The 22,052-nt window shown below is 39.8% G+C and overlaps 2 long non-coding RNA genes across 2 annotated transcripts; one reads left to right on the top strand and one right to left on the bottom strand.

Moving 5' to 3' along the window:
• The first annotated feature begins 346 nt into the window (after nt 1-346).
• LOC126665599 (uncharacterized) lies at nt 347-2,759 on the top strand. The gene is made up of 4 exons (XR_007637665.2): nt 347-648; nt 744-807; nt 2,000-2,073; nt 2,475-2,759. It is a non-coding gene; the product is annotated as an uncharacterized LOC126665599 (long non-coding RNA).
• An 18,066-nt stretch (nt 2,760-20,825) lies between these two features.
• LOC126668533 (uncharacterized) lies at nt 20,826-21,411 on the bottom strand. The gene is made up of 3 exons (XR_007638356.2): nt 21,317-21,411; nt 20,982-21,098; nt 20,826-20,846 (listed from the first exon to the last, which is right to left on the bottom strand). It is a non-coding gene; the product is annotated as an uncharacterized LOC126668533 (long non-coding RNA).
• Between the last annotated feature and the right edge of the window lie 641 nt (nt 21,412-22,052).

Below are 22,052 nucleotides of genomic sequence, written 5' to 3'. Positions count from 1 at the left end.
CGTGTTATCGGCTGATGCTATCTTTTGGAGAGACACATCTCCCTTTCCAACAATCTCTCGGATGATATGATAGCGACTTTCTATGTGTTTGGATTTCTGGTGAGACCGGGGTTCCTTTGTGTAATAGCCCGTGTTTTTCTGACTCGATTCGAAGGTTGGTTGACCGTATAATATTCGGTTTAGGTTGAACACTAGCCGTGTTTTCACTTCGGTTTGTGCATGTGTTTTGGTGTCGGTTTGGTTCACACTTGTGTTTGCGATTGGCGGATCGTATCGTAGCTTTCGGGACGTGTTCGGACATGTTTTAAGTCGCTTTTAAGACCTTGACTGGACCTAGGACCGGACCTACTGAGTAGAACCGGTTTGGAGGTCCGGTTTGCTCAGTTTTGCTGAGCAGAGGGTAAACCGGTTCTCTGACCGGTTCTACCCAGTAGAACCGGCCAGAGGGCCGGCTCAATTTTGGCTTGGCCGGTTCATTGACCGGTTCTGCCCAGTAGAACCGGCCAGTGAACCGGTTCACAACGGGAAAGCTTATAAAAGCCCCGTTTCTGAAACCTAATCAGCCCCCACTTTTTCCTAAAACCCTACACACGATTCTAACTCATTCCCAACTGTTTTCCTACCTTTCCTTGGTGATTTAGACATTCAGTAAGTGTTCTAAACCTATCCCTTGTCGTTTAATTCATTGATTTCTTTGTCCCATCGATTTGGATTCATTAGTTATGGTGTTTGGTTGATTGTAGGTTTGTTCTAATCAAATATTTTCTGGGTTTTCTATATTGAATCGTTCTTAATCTGTTCCAAGAGGTTAGTGGCTCTAATCCATTGTTTAAATGCATAGAGATTGCTAAATGATTGTATGAATCCATACCTAGGGTGTTTGGCTTGTTAATTTCTGTTTGGTTGCAATATAAAAATCTGTAAATAATGATTAGTGTTGCGATTGGCTTGTTCTTGTCAGTTGTACTTTGGGTGGATTGATTTGGTTGAGTTAATTGGAGGATTAATACATTGGGCAATATTTTGAATTAAAATTCTGGAAATCCACTATAGGATGATTATAGGTTGTTAGTTAACAACTAATTCATTGGGGGGTTTGTGATACATTGGCTAAGGTTAAATCATAGGCTAATTAACGTTTTACAAAGATTAAATCGCTGTTTTGAAATGACTTATATTGCTGGAAATTACTTTAACATTGATTTTAAGTAACTGTAGTGCTACTTTGGGGGAGATTGGATTTAAATGGTTAACCAACATTTTGGCCAAATGTTTAAGGCATATTTAAGATGGTTTTTGGTAAATATAAGAGGCTGAAAACTATGTTTTAAAAGTGGTTTAAACATATTAAAAGGATGTTAGCCTTATTCTAGATTGTGGTTAGCATGGGTTAAGTAATTGATTAAAGGCATGTAAGGAGTAAGATGGTCGTATTATGTTTAGCTAAGTTATTTTAGTTTCAAGTTGATACTTGAAATATGTTGAATCTTATTGATTCTATTTAAGGTGATATATTCAAGTGTACCTTGGGTGTTACTTGTCAAGTGTTGGCAAGCTTATTTGGCTAAATTATGTTTTGGCATTATTAAGTTAAGGTATGAGTTCTTATTAAAATAACTTTGGTTTCATTTAAGGTTTGATTTAAGACTTTGGTTTTAACTTTGGTTTATGTATGAGTCGGGTTAGACGTGGTCTCCCGACATGTGATGTTGAGCTATACCGCAGTTAAGGCTAACACACTACTTTGGGAAATATTTCGATTTTAAATAAAGTATTTAAGTTATGAAAGGACTTTGGTTTTGTTTCAAAGATAAGAACTCACCTAACTTAATTTGCCTAACTTTGTTATTTGGTTTTAATGAAATATTTTGGATATACATTGGTTGTACTTGGTCACCTTGGTTGATTCTTTGGTTGTGTTCGAGATGCTAGTCCTATGTGGTGTCTAGTATTCTTAGAGTTAGGGCTTGTTCGAATTTTAACTCGTATAATGTTTTAGACCCGTCGACTGCTCGTACTTCGGAGTCTACGCAGGGTTAGCTGTTTGCCAAGATTCACGTGGATAAGCAAGCAGTGAGTTTGTAGTGCTATTTACCGCTTTATTAAGTACCGCATTTTATTTTAGTATTATAAATATTTTTGAACTGTTTTAAGCGATTATGGATCTGGATTGAAACGAGCTACTCGATAGGTTTGTATCGAGACTGTGTGCACCGGTATATACTCTGGGATCGGCAGACTGTGGTCTTGCTTACGCTGGTAATTTGACGAGGATTAGTTCCCGTCCACTCTGGGTTTATTTTTCAGTATGCTATGTCATACTTACGCTGGGATCATTTCAATACTGTTATTCCATAATCATACTATATTAGTATAAACTGTTTTGATTTAAGGGTTTTAAACTTAATAAATGTAAATAGTATTGCGAACTCATCTCAGTATATCTGACCCCGTTGTTTTCCCAAATTTTCCAGGTTTATGATTTGAAAGCTGGTCCACTCCGAATCTTTATTCCTCGGAGGTTTATTTCTTTTAATAAATTGTCAAACTACCTTTTTCTTAGACCGCAGTAGTAAACTAGAAGTCTATATTATTCTAGTCTATTTGTCGGATTTGTCTGACTGGCTTTATTTTATGCTTTGGCATTACTATTGTTTAACTCTACTTATTTTTATTTAATGGAAGTACTTATATTTAAACTGATAGTTTAAGTTGGAGTCTCGGTTGCCCCCGAGCATTGGATTTTCTGCAGGTTTATATGATTGGTGGTTTCCGCAAGGCTTGCTACGGGTTTTGGTACAACCATACCCAATACCCTAGCGCCGGTCACGATCCATGAAATTGGGTCGTGACACTTTGCCTGAGCTATAGCACCATTGTTGTCGCAGAAAAGAGGAACCGCCGACTCAATGGTAGGAACCACACCAAGTTCAGAAACGAACTTCTTAATCCAAACAGCTTCCTTTGCAGCATCTGATGCCGCAATAGATTCGGCTTCTGTGGTGGAATCCGCAGTGGTTTCTTGTTTGGAACTCTTCCAACTCACTACTCCTCCATTACATGTGAATACGAATCCGGATATAGACTTTCGATCGTCTATATCTGATTGAAAATCAGAATCTGTAAAGCCGTCTATTTGTAGATCACCTCCTCCATATGTTAAGATCATATCTTTAGTTCTTCTCAAGTACTTAAAGATATTCTTAACTGTCATCCAGTGTTCAGAACCTGGATTAGATTGATATCGGCAAGTCAAACTAACCGCATAGGCAATATCCGGCCTAGTACACAACATAGCGTACATAAGACTACCAATTACTGAAGCATATGGTATCTTTGCCATTTCATCTCTTTCCTCAGATGTCTTTGGAGACATATCCTTTGAAAGGTGAATTCCATGCCTAACGGGAATTAGTCGTCTCTTAGAATTTTCCATATTGAACTTCTTCAATATCTTTTCTAAGTAGAGCCTTTGGGAGAGACCTATTATTCTCTTAGATCTATCTCTATTGAGTCTAATACCGAGAATGTAAGTTGCTTCTCCGAGGTCTTTCATGTAGAAAGTTTTGGATAACCAAAGCTTTATAGAGGTTAACATACCGACATCATTTCCTATTAGTAAAATATCATCTACGTACAAGACTAGGAACGTGATTGCGCTCCCACTAACCTTCTTGTAAACACATGATTCGTCTTCGTTTTTGATAAACTCGTAACTCTTTATGGCTTCATCCAAACGACGATTCCAACTTCTCGAAGCTTGCTTCAATCCAAATATGGATCGTTTAAGCTTACACACCTTGGAACCTTCTTCGGATTCAAAACCCTTAGGTTGATCCATATAGATTTCCTCCTCAATATATCCATTAAGGAATGCGGTCTTGACATCCATTTGCCAAACCTCATAATCTAAATGTGTAGCTATAGCAAGAAGAATCCGGATGGACTTAAGCATGGCTACAGGCGAGAAAGTTTCTTCATAATCGACTCCTTGCCTTTGGCGAAACCCTTTCGCAACAACCCTAGCTTTAAAACTCTCAACTTTTCCATCAGCACCAATTTTACGCTTGAAGATCCATTTGTTCCCTATTGGTATAATACCATCGGGTGGATCGAATAGCTCCCAAACTTGGTTACTGGACATGGAATCCATTTCGGATTTCATAGCTTCAAGCCATCTTGAAGAATCTATATCATATATAGCTTCCTCATAAGTAGAGGGATCAACAATTTGATCATTTTCTCCATGAATAAACAACTCTTGTATATCATGAAGAAAACCATATCTTTCCATTTGATGAGATACTCTACTTGATCTTCGAGGTGTTCCTGTAGATTTTACTAATTCTGGTTCACTATAGGTTTGATCAATCTCCATTGTATCATTTTGTTGGTCTTTAGACGACTCCTCATGTAATTCTATATTTCTTCCTTTGCCCCCTTCTTGAATAAATTGTTTTTCAAGAAAGACTGCATCCCAACTAACAACAATTGTTTGTTCTGATGGAATATAGGAATAATATCCTAAACTGTCTTTAGGATAACCAACGAATCTTTCCATGATTGATCTTGATTCCAACTTGTCGGTTATCAATTTTTTGATATATGCCGAACATCCCCAAATCTTAATATGCTTAAGACTTGGTTCATTACCATACCATATCGCATAAGGTATTCTCGGAGTGGATTTAGTTGGTACTCGATTTAGAATATAATTTGCACTAAGAAGTGCATGACCCCATAATGAAATGGGTAAATCAGTATAGCTCATCATTGATCGTACCATGTCTAACAATGTACGATTCCTCCGTTCTGATACACCATACAACTGTGGTGTTCCTGGAGGAGTCAGTTGGGAAATAATACCGCATTCTTTTAAGAATGTACCAAATCCTGTACTCAAGAACAGTAGAGAACCGGAGGCATCAGGTCTCCACCAGCAAGAGATCCGGGGGCATCAAGTCTCCAACCAGCCAGAGAAATGGGGGCATCAGGTCTCCAACCATCCAGAGGAACGGGGGCATCAAGTCTTTAACCAGCCAGAGGAACGGGGGCATCAGGTCTCCAACCAGCTAGAGGAACGGGGGCATCAGGTCTCTAACCAGCCAGAGTAACGGGGGGCATCAGGTCTCCACCAGCCAGAGAACCGGGGGCATCAGGTCTCCAACAAGCCAGAGGAACGGGGGCATCAGGTCTCCAACCAACCAGAGGAACGGGGGCATCATGTCTTCAACCAGCCAGAAGAATAGGGGCATCAAGTTTCTACCAGCCAGAGCATCGGGGGCATCAGGTCTCCACCAGTAGCAGAACTAGGGGCATCAGGTCTCCAACCAGCCAGAGGAACATGGGCATCAGGTCCCCAACAACCAGAAAAACGGGGGCATCAGGTCTCCAACCAGTCTGAGGAACGGGGGCATCAGGGTCTCCACATGTAGTAGAACCGGGGGCATCAGGTCTCTAACCAGAGGAACAGGGGCATCAGGTCTCCATCAGCCAGAGAACCGAGGGGCATCGGGTCTGCACCAGCCAGAGAAAAGGGGGCATCAGATCTCCACACAGCTATAGGAACGGGTGCATCAGGTCCCCATCAACCAGAAACCAGGAGAAGAAACAGAAAGGCTAACACAAATATGGCATGCAAAACAGAGCTATGAAAATAAAGCGTCTAGAACGCTGAATGTATAAAATATTGTGACAACTTGCACAGTCATCAATAAAAACAAACGCTCAAAACGTAACAAACAAACGTACAAGTCTAACTATCAGAGTCCAAATCCTGCTCAAGGGTCTCTGAGTCTCCGTAACGGCTCCTAGAGGGCGTGTCACCAGAATAGCGCCCAGACTGCTCGCCATCAGAAGACGAAGCGAAGTCTCCACGACCACCCCGGATGACAGATGCTCGCCTACCACGGGCTCCACGCCCACGATCACCTGCACGAAGTCCACCTCCACCGCCAGGGAATCAGGAGGGATGTCACTGTCAGCTGGACCCAGCCCTGTCAGACGCACCTGCTCCTCCAGATCATCAATGTGCAACTACAGAAGAAACCAGCGAGCAGTCAAAGCTATAGGATTGCATGCATGCATACATATAGGATAGAAATGTTGCATATTTGTTTTTACCCTCATATGTGCAAAAACAGTGCACAAGCGATCACGCCAGTAATAAGCAGCATCGACCAACTTAGCCACGTCAGACACCGGCACCTGAAAACCGTCAGAAGACGCTCAGTCTAACAGAGAAAACGGACCCTCCGAATAAAAGAGCAGAAAAGGGAAATACTCACGTGGGTACACTCAGCATGCGCAAAAGAATGCGTCATGTAACACAAAGGAACAGAGTTCTCTACAGGCCCACGCACGCCGCCGTAACGTGCAGATCTCTCTAGCATCTGACTCAAAGAACCAGAGACTATGTATCTAGCACCAGCTCGCCTACCAAATCGGACCCGACTAGAAGACCCCGTACCGTCTACCCTAGCACGGACATAACGAGACCCACGCCTAGCGCCTCCCTGAGAGAATACCAAAGAGTGAATTCAAGAAGCCGGAAAAAAAACCCAGAAAGAGAAAAAACCAAAAGATGACACATACCTGTGGCCCTGTAGCCGCCTGATGAACCTGAACAACGAGTACTTCGTCCAACGGAAGCCTCCCCAGAAGACGATGCCTCGTGAAATCATCCAGATAGCTCAGCTGAGGAACAAATGCCAAATCAGTAGCAGGATAGCCCTTCAGGTCCAGTCAAAGCGCATGCGATACCATGTCCTTGCCGCGTAACATCGACGAACACGTGGGCCACCCCACCAATGGAGAACACGCTCCCCTAGAGACCAAGATCTACAACTCGGGCCATGCATCAGATAACGCAATCCCGATCTCGCTACAGCACCCTGTACCCACCGAGGCCAACGAACTCCAGGAGGAGTGTTGCAAGAAGCATCCACTTGCAATCAGTAGAACGGTGGTCAGCACTGCAAAAGATACCCAGAGTAGTTAAAATATAGAGTTCGATACTCACATCAGTCCATGCCAGCTCGTTCAGCCAGCCTCTGCACTCAGCTTCCTGGCTCTGCGTCAAAGTACGAGAAAAGTTCCAGAATCTCAGCATAGGGTACCCTAACCCCGGAAGAACACCAAAGCCGGTCAGAAGGCCCATCTGGATGGCCCAAATATGAAAAACAGGATAAGACCAGCTAGGATAACGAAATCAAAAGCATGATGCAGTTAAAAGTAATAAAACAACTCATGTGTACAACAGGCCACATCCTAGAAAGACGGGATCCTCCATGGACCACTCGGTCCATACTTGTTTAAAGATAGGCCAAAGCAGCGGATCCCCATTCGTACAAACTAACCAAGTCTAAGTCCTCCAAGGCTGGCAACACAGAGTAACAGAGTCGCACCTGAACTACAGAACATAGTAGACCCCAACAAATAACAGAGAAAAGCCCTGGCAATCAGATCAACCTCGTTGCTAGTCCGGGGAAAGCTCTCCTTGTAACGATCATACAACTCAGGATGCCGAATGCTACGACCCTTCATCACCAGAACAAAACCCAGCATCTCGAAGATGTACGCATCCCTCTGAGGATAGAATCCCAAACCACTGTCAAAAGGCACAGGCGTACCTCCAAAATAAATCCTAGTAATCAGCGAAAAGTCCAGAGGAGTCACTGTCAGCTCCCCAACCGGTAAATGAAAAGTGTGGGTAGTATCCATCCACCGCAGCACACGCAGAGAAACGGTGTCACAGATCCTCGTTGCAGTAAACAGACCACTAGCGAGACGGCTGAAACCCATAGCATCTACCCGGGAACGAACAGCAGTAGGAAAAGCATCGTACCATATACGCGCATCCAAAAAGTTCCCTGACGTACGGAATACGTCTCGCTCCTGAAAGCACAAGAAGATCAAAACGGAGTCAAAATCATCAAGAATTGAGCCGAAAAAGACGAAAAAATGCATCATGAGTCGCGTGCCACAGAGGCACTGGCGCCATCATCACGGCGCCAGTGTCACTGGCGGCGCCGCTAGCTTATCCTGGCGGCACCGCCAATATATAGTGGCGGCGGCGCCACTATTACTTGGCGCCACAGCCACTTCTCCCCCTCTTCGGGATGAATTATTTAGGGACTGGGCCCACTTTCGACTAAGTTTCCACAATATTACGGACATACTTCAAACATACCGACGACAAAAGGTCTATCTACAAGCCAAAAACGATGAAAAACGCACCTCGCGATGAGCCTGGCACACAAGTGCCCCTTCATATGCAACAAGAGAGAAACCTCTTCATCCGTCTCTAGTAGAGCAGAATACCGGTCAGCCTGGCGGTCAAGACCAATGCACGGTTCCCTAAAAGTCCAGGGTTGTGCCATATCATAAATGCTCAAATTCAGAGAACAGGCACAAGCCACAAAAAGACGAAAAATTACATCCTTTGAGGATATGCCAGAAAGATATCTCTAAGGATGAAAAGCCGGAAGACGGAACAGGTACAGACACCCCAGATGATGAGCAGCTTGAAAAATACAGGCACCTCAAGAAGACAGGACAGCCAGAAAGGTACATACATAGCAAAAGACGAACAGAGAATCAGAACAAGACCCAGAGCCTTCAGACAAGACCCAGAGCCTTTGGAGCAAGCTCAGAGAATCAGAATAAGTCCCAGAGCCTTCAGACAAGACCCAGAGCCTTCAGACAAGGCCCGGAGCCTTCAGACATGACCTAGAGCCTTCAAACAAGACCCAGAGCCTTCAGACAAGACCAAGAGCCTTCAGAACAAACGCAGAAGACGGGATCCAAAAGAGCTAGACTCCCCAGATGGAATAAAGACGCTAAAACACGGTAGAGAAACACCGAACCATGGTATAAAGACACCATAAATTTCAGAAAGACGCCAAAGCCTGATGAAAAACGTCAGCATACGGTAGAAAGACATCAGCATCCGTTAAGCGTGGAACAATTAACGGAATCCAGACACCTATGCAATATAGGTGGCCCTAGGGACGGCCAACGGATCCTATCTGTCTATAAGAAAGCCTCGGACATGACAATTACTGTCACGATCCAATTTCATGGATCGCGACCGGCGCTAGGGTATGGGTATGGTCGTACCAAAACCTGTAGCAAGCCTCGCGGATAACCTTAAATACAATTAAACCTGCAAGAAAACCACTGCTCGGGGGCAATCGAGACTCTAACCTAAGTCTAGCAGTTTATATAATACTTAAATAATAACTTAAATATCTTAAATGTTCGGCTAGAATCCGAGACTCAAAGCATGCATTATATAAATCAAATCCAATGTATAACATGCCAACAACGATAATAAATAGTCGGACCACTCCGACAAACCAAAGTATAAGATAATCATAAATGACATACTAGTTCTACTGCGATCTAAGAATATAAAACAGTTGACTGACTTATTAAACTAAAGAACCTCCGAAGGAATCAAGAAATCGGAGATTGACTAACTCTCTCAAATCATTAGCCTGGAAAAATTAGAAAAACAACGGGGTCAGATATACTGAGATGAGTTCATAATGCTATTTACATTTATTAAGTTTAAAACCCTTAAAACAAATCCTTTTATACTAATATATATTCGATTATGGAAAATAGTATTAAAATGAAATCCCTAAGTATAAACCCAAAGTAGATGGGAACAAATCCTCATCGAATCCCAAAGTAGGCCAGACATTCGTCAGCCAATCCCAAAGTACTTACCGGTGCACACAGTCTCGATCCTCGCTTATCGAGTAGCTCGTTCCAATCCAGATCCATAATCATTAAAAACAGTTCGCAAACAGTTGTAATACTAAAATAATTTGCGGTACTTAATAAAGCGGTAAATAACACTACAAACTCACTGCTTGCTTATCCACGTGAAATCTTGGCAAACAGCTAACCCTGCGTAGACTCCGAAGCACGAGCAGTCGACGGGTCTAAAACAATGTATAAGTTAAAAACCATACAACCCCTAACTCTAAGAATACTAGACACCACATAGGACTAGCATCTCAAATGCAACCAATGTACACACCACAGTAATTGCCACAGCATATCATTCAACATACTGAAATCGAACAACAAGCTAAGCCTAGTTGAGTTCCCCTTTTAAAACAAGATTTAAAAGACTTGAATAATTTAATTCCATTCTTGAATTCAAATGAAAATCCCAAAGTAGTGGGTTTGTCAAGTAAAATCAAAACACGCTAACCTCACATGTTGGTGACCCAAGTCTAACCCGACCCAAAGTAGAAACCAAAGTAGTATTCGACATAGCTTAACAACAAAGATCCACTTGTATAACCAATTTGAAACTAGCCACAATTGGCCATACCATCCAATGTAAACACCAATGTGTCAAGATCACAATATCGAGTTTTAAAAGAATCTTAATATGCATTTACATCAATTAATTCAGATCCGAAATAGGTAATTCATGTCAACCCTTTACTTGGCACAACTTCGCCATTTTTAAGCATAACTGTCATATGGTGAAACTGACGATTCTTAAGCATTGTAAACATATAATACACTTCAAAAACACCTTAGATTCACTTATGGGCAGCCACTTATATTTTGAACAACAATCAAGTCAAAACAATTTGATTACATGCATTACGAATCCAACAACCAACCTTAAATCTATCAAACAAGCCAAACAACATCAAGTTGAATTTATTAACTTAGAACAGCCCTAAGTATGGATTTCCAGCAATATAACATCACTCGAAAACAGTAATTAACCATGGAAAGATCAACCCAAAGACCTAGCATTCAATTCTATCAATCTACTACGTAATTCTAGAATGCATTTCATTCACAACACATACTATAATCAACCTAACATACAACTCAGATTTAACATAATGAAAACAGTAGGTAAATCATAATAACAACACACCAACGAATCTAGAACGCAATAAATACGATATAGTGTAAGAATGGTACATACCCGATGGGAGACAATGGAATGAATCAAAGAACAAAAGAGATCAGATTAGAGGTGATATTCAACTACCCAAGTCGCTGGAAATCAGAGATAAACAAGTAAGGAATCGATTGCAAAGAAAGGAACATGAATAAACCATGAACGAAGTGTGAGAATTACTTACCAATTGCTAAAATTGAGAGGAAGGGAACCAAGGATCAATCTCAGAGTGTTTTTATGATTAGGGTTCGACTAGGGTTTGCAAAAAGTGAATGAAAGCGTTATAAATAAGATAAGGGGTCTATTTATAGACCCCAATTCGACACTGACAGGTAGGGCGCGTCGCGAGGCGCGACGGCCCATCGCGCCCTAAGGCAACATTTTAAAGGGAGGGCGCGACGCGAGGCGCGCCAGCCTCGTCGCGCCCTCCAACGCGCCTAACAGAAGGCGCGATGCGAGGCGCGCCGGCCTCGTAGCGCTTTCCGTCGCGCCTTCACTCAAAGGCCCGAATTGGGCCTGAAACAAGGCCCCGAGCTCACGGACCCGCTTCCAAACTCAAACATACACTTTCACGGGGCTAACAGACAACCAAAACGATCGATACAGAGACGGAAACTCAATTGAAAACACGGGATATTACAATCTCACCAACTTATATAAAATTTGTCCTCGAATTTAACACCATAAAACTAAGCACAAAAAAAACACATATCATGCACAAAACATCCCACATAAAACATATAACACAATCCCAAGGTACGAACCTCAAAACGTAAAAACAAATCAATCAAATAACCCAATGTACTAACATAGCTTAAAAGCAATAACAAACCCAACGTACTTCAAGGAAAGAAAAAAGGATAACGGTTCCGCATATCGGACTCCGTCTCCCAAGTTCACTCCTCAGTAGAATGATTACGCCACAGAACCTTGACCATCGGAATCTCCTTGTTCCGCAACTTACGTACCTGCGTATCAACAATCTCAACAGGCTGCTCCTCATTAGACAACTCTTGTTCAATCTCAACATTCTGTAGTACAATCACTTATGAAGGATCAGAAACGCATTTCCGCAACATCGAGATATGAAACACTAGATGCACCAAAGACATGTCTGGCGGCAAAGCCAAACGATAAGCAACTGCTCCAACTATCTCCGTAATCTTATACGAACCAACAAACCTAGGTGCTAACTTTCCCTTAGCACCAAAACGTACAACGCCCTTCATAGGCGAAACTCGAAGAAACACATAGTCGCCAACCTGAAACTCAAAGTCCTTCCGCTTAAGATCAGCGTAACTCTTATACCGACTAAAAGCAGTCTCAAGCCTACGCTTGATCAAAGGTACCTTTTCAGAGGTAATCTGGATGATCTCAGCTCCAGAAAGTTTACGCTTGCTGACCTCTTCCCAACAGATAGGAGATCGACACTTGCGCCCATACAAAGCCTCATAAGGTGCCATCTCAATACTAGCGTGATAATTGTTGTCGTAGGAAAACTCAATCAAAGGCAAATGAGTATCCCAGCTACCCTGAAAATCCATAACACACATCCTGAGCATGTCCTCGAAAGTCTGAATAGTCCTCTCAAACAGATTGTTAGTCTGAGCATAAAAAGCAGTACTGAAATCTAACCTTGAACCCAAAGATTCCTGTAACGCCTTCCAAAACCGAGAGGTGAAAACTGAACCCCTATCCAAAACTATCGACACTGGTACACCATGGAGACTAACAATCCGATCGATGTACAACTGTGCCAACTTCGAAGCCTGATAAGTAACCTTGATCGGTAAGAAGTGAGCTGACTTGGTCAAACGGTCAACAATCACCCAACCACAAAAGCCATAGCGATACGCTCCCATTTCCATTCTGGAATAGGTAGCGGCTGCAGACACCCAAACGGTCTCTGATGTTCCAACTTTACCTGCTGGCAAGTCAAACACTTAGACACAAACTCTGCAGCATCCTTCTTCATTCCGCTCCACCAGTATGTACCCTTGAGATCATGATACATCTTGGTAGAACCCGGATGAACACTGTAAGCTGACTTGTGTGCTTCCTCCAGAATCTGGTCTCTCAAACCATCCGAATCCGGAACACACAGTCGAGAACCAAGCCTGAGAACTCCATCCACCAGAACAAACTCAGAATTCCCATCCAAATGGATTTCATCCATAATCCGTTTCAATTGTGGATCCTCAGCTTGCGAAGCTTTGATCCTATCAATCAAAACCGGTTGCACTTGCAACTGTGCCAACAAACAGCCCTTTTATGAAATCTGAAATTCGAACCCCGAAGCTAACAAACTATGCCACTTCAAAATACACTTCAAAAAACCTTAGATTCACTTATGGGCAGCCACTTATATTTTGAACACCAATCAAGTCAAAACAATTTGATTACATGCATTACGAATCCAACAACCAACCTTAAATCTATCAAACAAGCCAAACAACATCAAGTTGAATTTATTAACTTAGAACAGCCCTAAGTATGGATTTCCAGCAATATAACATCACTCGAAAACAGTAATTAACCATGGAAAGATCAACCCAAAGACCTAGCATTCAATTCTATCAATCTACTACGTAATTCTAGAATGCATTTCATTCACAACACATACTAATATCAACCTAACATACAACTCAGATTTAACATAATGAAAACAGTAGGTAAATCATAATAACAACACACCAACGAATCTAGAACGCAATAAATACGATATAGTGTAAGAATGGTACATACCCGATGGGAGACAATGGAATGAATCAAAGAACAAAAGAGATCAGATTAGAGGTGATATTCAATTACCCAAGTCGCTAGAAATTAGAGATAAACAAGTAAGGAATCGATTGCAAAGAAAGGAACATGAATAAACCATGAACGAAGTGTGAGAATTACTTGCCAATTGCTAAAATTGACAGGAAGGGAACCAAGGATCAATCTCAGAGTGTTTTTATGATAAGGGTTTGGCTAGGGTTTGTAAAAAGTGAATGAAAGCGTTCTAAATCAGATAAGGGGTCTATTTATAGACCCCAATTCGACACTGACAGGTAGGGCGCGATGGAGGGCGCGTCGCGTCCTAAGGCAACATTTTAAAGGGAGGGCGCGCCAACCTCGTCGCGCCCTCCAACGCGCATAACAAAAGGCGCGATGCGAGGCGCGGCGGCCTCGTCGCGCCTTAGAGAAAAACAGAAGGCGCGATGCGAGGCACGCCGGCCTCGTAGCGCATTCTGTCGCGCCTTCACTCTAAGGCCCGGATTGGGCCTGAATCAAGGCCCCGAGCTCACGGACCCGCTTCCAAACTTAAACATGCACTTTCACGGGGCTAACGAACAACCAAAACGATTGATACGGAAACGGAAACTCAATTGAAAACACGGGATATTACAATTACCAGGGTTCAAGCGATCGAACCACTCTCGGGACGGCCGAGAATTTATATCTCCATTCCACAGAGCACGCACTCAAGCAGCCCGGGCTCAACGGCTGCTGAGAAAACCACTCCCAGCCAGATGCGGAGTAGGCCAGAACCAGAGGTGCATGAAGCCAGAGTCATGCACCACAGCGGGTAATGCTCAGGCTAGGGAATTACTACACCACCAGGCGAGCCAGAGCCTCCGACGGTGGACAGTATCCTTGTCGCTTGTCTAACAGTGAGTCTCTTCTTTAACAAAAATTAACCTACTTCGTCAATTCTCGTTAAAGAGGGGGCAAATTATAGACACCTATTTTCCGGACATATAAAAAGTGATAAGGAACTGAAGCGTCCAATGATGATTTCCAGATAAATTTGTCCGGGTGACGAGCTTTTGATTTGCTTGCTGGAATATAAGCAGGCGTAATATGTGCACAGATGTAAACTTGGACGATTAAAACGTAATTAGGCGTGAATAACCCATAAAAATCCAAAGAGATTGTAATCTAAGTCTAGAAATTGGACTAATTGCCATATCTTAGAAGTTTATGGGCCAATTTGCAAGTTTGACGGATTGGAATTGACTCTGACCAAACCCATAGGACCCTAGTAGCCTTTTTTGATACTTTTCGGCACCAAAATAGACTTTTAGAACCTTTTTACTTAGCCACCAAGTGTAAATACGAATTAAATATGTAAAATCCTAATTAAATAATTAAAACCTAATCCTAAATGCATCTAGACTTATCACTTAACACTTCTTCCACCCTTAACCGAACTCTAGCTAGGACGAACCTGTAAATACACATAAGCTAACCCTAAACCTAATTAACCACTATAAATACAGCTTTAAGCCAGCCTGGCTAAAGGTGGCATACAAATCCTAGAAAATAGACCAGAAAATTCGGCCACCACACACACACACTAAATCCAGTCCTGAAAACACTTAACACGTGTTAATTCTCCAAGAACGCAAGCCCTGCACAGATTCGAAGCTGGATTCCGCATCCACTTTGCCAGTAAACGACCTAAAGACTCATAACGGTATTTCAGAGGACCCTCAATATTATTCTTTTGATTTTGCCATAATTTGCATGTATAATTGTCATAATTGCTGTATTTGTGAACTTTAGGATGCATGCTTAACCTATAATTGCTTATTAGCAATTAAGTAGCCTTAATCAATTAATTCGATGTTTTCTTAATCACCATAAAAATTCGATGGAAAAGCATGTTAATCATTGTAATTAGTTGTTTTTAATGTTCAAGACCAGAAAACCATCAACTTAGGGCTCTTAGAATGCATGTTTCTAGGAGATTTTAGCTAGTTTTGCCATGATAACCCAAAAAATATTTTTTCATAGATGATCTTTAAACACTTCGATTATGTGTTTTTTGGATTCCTTGTTCGACTTTATGCTTTTTTGACTACTTTTGCATGAAAAATGGAGTTAAAAGGAGTGAGAACGAAGCAAAACAAAACGACCCAGAAACTGCCAACGAACCGCCGCCGCCGAAGCCGGCGGTGTCGCCACGTCATACTTTTGGCGCCGGCACTCCAAGTTGGCGCTGTGTTCTTCCTTCGCCAGATCCCAGATTTGCTTCCCATAACTTTCAGACTTCGAGCCAAACTTCAAAACGCGTTTTCGGGCCCATCCGGACTCTAAATCAGGCCCAGTTTGAACCCAGACGTAGAGAATTTAGTGTAGTTTAAAATTATTTAATGTAACAGGCCAGACACGATGTAAAACGGACCCAGAAGTCCAAATATGTATCATAGTATATAAACCGGGCCCACGAGCCCGAGGCCCACCAAACCAGCCACTTCCAGAGCCGATTCCGGGTCAACCTAAAATCGGAATTGACTCCAGATCAAACTAGCAGAACCGTATCGACGAGACGCACAACTCTCGTGATCTAACTGAAAGCCAATTCTGACCAGACAGATGGTCAAAACCCACGCGAGTGCCAGGCACTCAAAGTCAACGAGGTTTAAAAGTATCTCTAACCTTGTATGTATATCCAACTGCCCCTGAGCATGCTTGCCCTGTTTACTGCTTTCTAAAAGCATTCAAAACAAATATTAATCGGCTAAAGGACTAATCACCTAAAATTGTCCCATTAATGCAATTCCGGCCCATAACGGTTGTATAGGTTTTTCAAGACTCACCTAATAAAATCAATTAATCACACTTATACATCCGGTTTTAGGCTTTGTGCATGTAAAATATCCAGACCAGCCAGACTTATGCTACTTGCTAGAAAGCTCTAAGGTTAGATGTATGCTTAGGAGTACCTGCTACTTGCCTCAAATGCCAGTCCAGATCGAGTCATATGCGTGTCAAACGTGTTTACTGCTTTCATCACTGTTTATTTACAGCTTTCATATCCTGTGGACTGCATATACTGTTGAGATGAGATATAAAACAAATATGTCCAGAAAATAAAGTCGGTAACAGATAAGCCAAGCACATGAGACTTGGGGAGGTCCACAAACCCTTGTCTTTGGTCTGATGCACGATAGTTTTACCGTAGGCGAGTAAGGCTATCCAGTCAGTGAAAAGGCATTTCCTAGTTGAACTAGGTGGCGACTCCATTTTTCAAACCATTTCCAGATCGAGAAGTCAGCTATAAGCCTTGAGCGAGCGGCCCCCGAACCCCGCTCTGCTCACACACCCACATTTAAATTGCATATAATCATGCTCATACATTCCATGTATTTCATTCATTTTGATAATCATGCGTAAATGTCATTCATATGAATTTACGTGAGAATTTAAGGTATGATTAATATTCAATTGAATTGAGTTGACGGGAAACTAATTAATACAATATCTATTCTAAATAATTAAGAGATACTATAATGACAAGTAATTATATTAGATTAAATTGCATAAAAAACATTTTAATTATCAACAAGGACTCGATTTAAATAATTACAGATTCGGAGTCGTAAATTTGAATTTCATCAAATTTTGTATATCATTTGGTAATTAACCATATCTTATAAAAATACGAAAAAAATTATAAAAGACAAAGAGAGCTATTTTGGTAATAAATATTAGTTTAAGGTGATAAAGTTATGGAATGAGATATTATATCTATCCTTATCATTCTACATATTCTTGATCATACCTAAATCTTCTAAAACACAAAAAAATAACAAGAGCTAAGTGAAAAAGAAGGAGAACATTGAGATGAGGGCTGAGGTTCTAAACTTCAAATTGATCAAGTCATAGCTAATTAAATAGCAAGAATCAACAATATACAAGTGATTATTTGTAAGTTTCTTGATTAATTCAACTTTCTTAATTAGGGTTCTTGGGGGAAATTGGGGAAAATCTAAATGGTGATAATATCATATAAATTAGTTATAGAATGTGAATTTTGAGTTTGATATTAGTAATATAAGTGAGTTAGGGTAAATCAAAAGTTATGAGTTGTGAATTCTAGTTTCTGCCAAGAATTCTGTGCAGATCCGTCATATTGTTTTGATCGTATCTCGAGTTATATAACTCCATATTGATTGATTATTTATTCTATGGAAACTATAGCTAGTCACTATAATTTTTATTCTTTGTGTTTCATCATTTGAAGTCTTTATGATAACCTAATATGCCATAGCATTTTGTAGCTCGGTCTGCCAATAAAGCCTGATAGGATGTCACCAAAATATGAATATCTCATTGTATTGAAATCTAATTGAGTTGGTTCGTTTTGATATATTTTATAAACTAATATACCTATAACTACACAGAAGGGTTTTGCCAAATTGTGTTTATATTGATGTGTGGATCACTTTGAAGATATGACATATGTTCTGCCTACTTGTAGAACTATAGCTGTAATTTTAACTACTTGTAAAATTAATAAAATGAGTTATGCATGTCCAAATAATTCCATTTTTGATTTTTTGCATTCTTTATGATGTTAAATAAAACTTTTCAGTTTTGACAAAAGACTAAATCTATCATTTGGAAGGTGAATAAGGAAGAAACAGTTAATTTTACAATCTGTCTAGACAGTTTAACCTAGTGGTGTTGTAATATGCATAATCTGATTTATTCTAATCCAATTGATGTGCTTCCAATTGGAAATGAAACTAGACTCAAATATACAGGACTCATATCAATATTTTGTATAAATGATGTTTGAGTTAGGAGAAGTACCTTTTTGAAGTCATTACACATAATCTGCCTAGAAAAAGGAATTATGGTTACTAGTTTATTTCTTTATGTAAATTAAAGAAATAGTTATACCTTGTGAATGAATTGAGATTATATATGTGAATAGGTACTTATAGACCAGAAGGGAATACGACGGACAAGCCTGTAACTTCACGGGATCGAGACTCGGTGAATTGAGTAAGTGAATAGATAATGTTAAACTTGGTATATACGTTTGTTTGCAATTGCAAGTATGTATTGATGTGAGACGTAAATGCGCTGGTGAATCATGGTTGATTTGTTAGTGTGAGTAATGTTTTAGTTTTGAGAATCATGTCATGCTTATGTTTGGATATTCAATGAGAATTGAGATAGTCGTTGGTTACCAAAAATGGCGATTCGGGCCAACGACGTGAGAATGAGTTATTGGTTCCCTAAAGGGCGATTCGGGCCAATAACGTATGTTGGTTGCCTATATGGCTATTTGGGCCAACATATGTATTATGCACATGATTGAATATCCTTTTGTAAGTTTGACGTTGATAGGAAATGTGTGAATATGTTTGGTTTGAATTAAGCATTGGATTGCTATGTTTATTATAGTTATTGCTGATGTTGAATGGATCAGCGCTTGGATTTATTTCGTTGCGTTATGATTTGTTTCGTAACGTTTGTAAACGATTAGCTTAAATCGCCAAAAAGGTGAAATGTTTGGATTTGTTTCATAACATTTGTAAACGATTGGATTTGTTTCGTAATGTGTACAAACGTTAAGAAACAAATCCAAACATTTAAAACGTTATAAAACATTAGGATTTGTTTCGTAACGTTTTGGCTTAAATCACAATAAAGGTGAAAAGTTTGGTTTTGTTTCGTAACGTTTTAATTGTTTAGCTTAAATCGCTAAAAAGGTGAAACGTTTGGTTTTGTTTCGTAACGTTTGTAAACTTTTGGATTGGTTTCGTAACGTTTTAAATGTATGGCTTAAATCGCTAAAAAGGTAAAACGTTTAAAATGTCACGAAACAAATCCTAACGTTTCACCTTTTTAGCGATTTAAGCTAAACATTTGAAACGGTACGAAACAAATCCAAACTTTTCACCTTATTAGCGATTTAAGCCAAACGGTAACAAATGTTACGAAACAAATCCAAACGCTTACCTTTTTAGCGATTTAAGCCATACGTTTACAAACGTTACAATACAAATTCAAACGTTTAACCTTTTAGCGATTTAAGCCAAATGTTTACAAACATTACAACAGAGATCCATATGTTCCACCTTTTTTGCGATTTAATCCAAACGTTTACAAACTTTAAGAAACAAATCCAAACGTTTCACATATTTAGCAATTGAAGCCAAACGTTTACAAGCGTTACGAAACAAATCGAAACATTTCACCTTTTAGCGAATTGAGCCAAATGCTTAGAACGTTACGAAACAAAACCAAACATTTCACCTTTTTAGCGATTTAGGCCAAACGTGTACGTTACGAAACAAATCCAGACATTTCACATTTTTAAGTCAAACGTTTACAAACGTTACAAAACAAATCCAAACGTTTGGATTTGTTTGTTAACGTTTATAAACGTTTAAATTTGTTTCGTAATGTTTTAAACGTTTGGATTTGTTTCGTAATGTTGTAAACGTGTGGCTTAAATCCACTACAAAAAAACAGGTTGTTTGTGACGGAAAAATCCGTCACAAATCCGTCACAAACTGCCATTTGTGACGGATTTGTGACGAATTTTTGTCCGTCACCATTTTTGGCGTCACTAATAATTTGTGACGGAATTTGAAATCCGTCACAACTTTGTGACGGATTTGTGACGGAAAATTCCGTCATTAAATCCAATGGTCAATCTTGAAGAATCCGTCACAAATTTTGTGACGGTATCTTCCGTCACAAATCCATCACAATTTTATGAAGGATTTTTAACAGATCCAATTAGTGATGGATGATTCCGTCACAAATTTGATGACTTATTAGTGAGAAGTCACATTAGTGACGGAATTTCTGTCACTAAATTTGCGATGAACAATTTTCAATTTATATTTTTTATAATTGATTTATTAAGATTATTGCTATAATAAATGTAATAAACAATTAAAATTATCTAATTAAAAACTACTTGCAAAAGGAAATTATAAAATTTATAGTAGATACTCATAAATTTGAAAAGTATATTAATCACATACTGTTGTTTATCAATATAAAGTACAAATGTTACATAACACAAAAAAAATCTCCAAATTGCAAACACCAACATTGATTTCTGTATCCATTGTAAGATCTTTTCCTCATCAAGTATTCCAACCTTCAAAGAGAGCAAGTTTTAAATGTAAGTTTTAACAAACTATAAATGCATCACAAAGCTAAAAAAGTTTTTCAACTGCATAATTAGGATGACAATGGAGAGTAGTGTTCATTATATCATCTCAAAATAGCTTACATGGTGTTCATGATCAAAAAGTGATTGAAGGAGACTATAAGGCGAAGCATCCATATTCACAAAGACAAATTCTGAGGGCCATCGACCGCCTTCAACAAAGAACAGAGTTTGTACTCACTGTCACACCCATCAAAATAATGCATTTGCATAACAGTCAGATTCATTAAACAAATACTAAAACCAACACCTAGGGACAAAGCATTGTCAAAGAAACAACAAACTAGCAAGATACGTAGATAATGCGAATTATAGCCACTCAGTGTCAAGGAGGCCTAGGTAACAATATTAAGTAGAATATCCAATATAAAATAAAAACAAAAAAGTAATCAACTTACCATTCTTGAAATAGTCGATTCTTGTTCTCTCTATCTTCTTGCAAATATAACTTGTATATCAGAACGCCGTCCAAATACGCCTTACAAATTCATTGTACACTAGACAAAAAACACAAAACGAAAGAGAAAATTTAAACCAGACTTTTTCCAGTTTCAGAATTAATCATCAAAAAATGAAATTGATACCATATAAAGAATTTTAATTTCTCAAATATATTTAGTTACTTTTAGCACATCAACCAATAAGTAAAAACTCTCTAGCTTCCCTAAAATCATGAAAGTGGGTCTAATATAAATTCCCTTCTATTTTTTCTAAGGAAAATGATGTTAATTATGCATGTTTTCTTTTAGTTATGCGGCAAGCAGTAGGCTTGCAGAATGCAACAAGCAGTAACCAAACTAAAAGTGTCACGACCCATTTTCATGAATCGCGACCGGCGCTAGGGTATGGGTAATGTAGTACCAAAACCCGTAGCTAGCCTTGCGGATAAAAATCAAACATACAAAGTAATATAACAACCTAAATGTAATTACTTACATTGATAAAAAGATAACCAGAGTTAAACAAATAAGTATGTCAAAGCATAAAATAAAGTCAGTCAGACAAATCTGACAAACATCTAATGTAATATGAACTTCTAGTTTACTACTGCGGTCTAAGAATAAAAATCAGTTTGACAATCTATATAAAATAAAATAAACCTCCGAAGAATAAAAGGATCGGAGTGGACCAGCT

The sequence above is a fragment of the Mercurialis annua genome, linkage group LG1-X (genome assembly GCF_937616625.2).
Source record: "Mercurialis annua linkage group LG1-X, ddMerAnnu1.2, whole genome shotgun sequence".
NCBI classification, from domain to species: domain Eukaryota; kingdom Viridiplantae; phylum Streptophyta; class Magnoliopsida; order Malpighiales; family Euphorbiaceae; genus Mercurialis; species Mercurialis annua.
Note: the sequence above shows the minus strand (reverse complement) of the source record. Positions and strands in the feature narration are given on the sequence as shown.